The sequence below is a fragment of the Nesoenas mayeri genome (assembly GCF_963082525.1).
Source record: "Nesoenas mayeri genome assembly, chromosome: 7".
NCBI lineage: Eukaryota > Metazoa > Chordata > Aves > Columbiformes > Columbidae > Nesoenas > Nesoenas mayeri.
The window spans coordinates 38,779,892-38,782,391 of record NC_137551.1 but is presented as its reverse complement, the minus strand read 5'-3'; the positions used below and the strand labels follow the sequence as shown (position 1 = coordinate 38,782,391).

Here is a 2,500-nt window from a genome sequence, read left to right as displayed (position 1 = left end):
GAAATAGATTAACAACGGTATTTCCTACTCTGCTCCAGCCAGAGAAGGAGTTAAGAAGCATTCAGTGGTGAAAAATACTTTTCAGCCTATCTCTCCAAACTTTGTTAACTTCCCTAAAGGTTCAGTTGGAGTTTCAGGCACCGGTTCAAGTAGCTGTTGTTGGATCCAAATAACTTTATCCAACCTTATTCGCAATCTGGCTCTAAAAATTCTTTCAGATTTGAAACTTGAGATACAAATTCACAAGCCTGGGAATGATCTATTTATGCCAATTCTTTTAAATACATTTGATTTTAATTTACAAGAGCACAAGAAAAAGTCGGAACTTTGTGGTTTCCAGTGGTTTTAATATGAAAATGCGTATTACAGTTTTACTGGCATTTAGTAATGAATTTGACTGAGGTGCTGGGAGGGAAAAGGGAGAAATAGCAATTTTTAATTTACCGGACTTTTGGATGAGGATTCTAGGTAATAAATTTGATGTGATGAATCAATCTCTCTTTTGAAAACAAAGAGCCTTTAACTGTTTACTCGACAGACTGCAGGGATTTGGGGAGAGTTCTTGCTGCTTATTGGGTAGATAATGCAGATTGCAGATGATGTGCAGATGATGTGCATTTTGATGAATATTTTCCCACTAGACTACAACTGTTTCTATCTATTAATTTAGATCTAATGGGAAAAGTGCGTTCCTGGGTAGTTTTAAGCTAGGACTTTTGAAACAGGTAACACATCGTGGTTGTGTTTTTCTGTCTGCCTCAGATCTTTCCCTGAAAATGAACTTTTAAGGGAAGGTGACACCTGAGATTTCTGTCTTCCAGCTGTCCCCAAAGAAATCACAACCTGAGCAAAACCAATGCTCGTGTGCACATCCGGGCGCCTCATTCTGGCTGCCGAGGGACAGAATATTTACGTTTTCTGGATCTTTCCCTGTGGGTTGTTACCGGAGTTAAAAAATGGGGTGGTGGAGCCCATGGTGCTTTTGGTGCTAACAACATATCTGGAAAGTGGATGTTGTTCTGTACTCTGCTGCAGAGGTGGTAACCTCTGGTTACACCTTAAAAACGCCCTTATGAACACAGGCCGTGCAAAGCTTCAGCACAGGATCCTGACAAGTATGATTATTTAGCTAAGATAAGTGTTCAGCACAATAAAAAATGAATGGACTAAAAGCCTTAGACTCAGTTCCAGATCCTTTAGCTGTTGCGAGCTGGTGCGGTTCCATTTCACACAGGGAAGCGCTGCAGATTCGAACCAGATGACGGTCTGGCTCTCGCTGCACAGCCCTGGAATTTTGAATTGCTTCAGAGCGATGTCTTAAACTGATTTCTTAGGTGTGGATTTTGCAAATTTGGCAAATTTTGCTGTTTTGAACTTCTTTCTAATGTGTAAATGCAAATATGCATGAAGCTGTCAGGAAAACCATTCGTTCCTTCTTTCCTGGGGTTGTCTTTTGTCTTTAAGCGAAGATGTTCAAAAGACTAGTGGGAATGTCAGGAGCTTCTCCTGCTGGAATTAAGTTGTAATCAACTTACATTACTAACAAGACTTCAATGGGAATATATATTTAAAATACCTTTTCAGGGAGACAAAAGCCAGCAAAAAGAAAATACAAAGCTAGAGCCAGCGCCTGCCTGCCCGAGAAACTTCTGCCTGCTTTGCTTTATCCTGAAGCGATAGGGTGACTGAGCCAGCCTTTGGAAATTACAGCTGCCATTGAGAGCCAAGCCCAGCCTCGCTGTATTTCAGAACATGAAAATGATGGAGCCCCGGCGGAGGGAGGGGCTGGATCCCCAGGGCATCTGTTTCCCATCGGTGTCCCACCATGCTCGCAGGCTGGCTTGGCACTCTCACATTTAACCTTCCCGGCAGGAGGCGGGCCATAGGGCAACAAGGCTGCGGAATAATGAAACACGAGCGGAGTGTGGTGTACAAAACCTTTGTGAGCAGACAAGTTGAGACATTAAACCATCGGGGTCCGGAGATATGAAAGTTCCAGATTTTTCTCCCAAGCCCCCATTAGGCTCCCGCGGAAGGAAGAGCTCAGCAGGCAGAGCCCAGGCCTTTCCCCATCCATCCGTGCCTTTTTGCCCGCTGCTTTCAACTATTATAAAGATACAATTACCTTGGGAGACGGTGGCAGTTCAGTTGATTAGCACGGTGAATTAAAAGAATGAGTCACAAATGACATGTCCAGCTCTTCTCTACTAGTCCTTTGTATTCCCAGAGTAGCTCACCCCTGTTGTAAGGAGGTCAAAAATTAGAGAGAGATAACAATTTTCAAGCAGCTAGCACTTAGGAGCAGAATTAACAATCATTCTGTATGTAATTGCCAGTTAATAGTAAATTGCCTTCTAGACTGTAAAATGCAATATAAACTGGTGGGCACCTAAAATTAAATTAATGAGGTATTTGCTGCATTTAAAAGCGAATAGTGCAAATTAATAACTGGGTACAATAGTTGTTTTAATATATATCGAACAGTGCGTCGTTCGCTTGT

At 42.3% G+C, this 2,500-nt stretch overlaps 1 protein-coding gene across 14 annotated transcripts in view; it reads left to right on the top strand.

The window, feature by feature from the left end:
• The window catches only part of EBF3 (EBF transcription factor 3), a gene marked incomplete at both ends in the record, with an annotated part of 116,924 nt that overhangs the window by 85,314 nt on the left and 29,110 nt on the right, over positions 1 to 2,500 (top strand). The window lies entirely within an intron of this gene.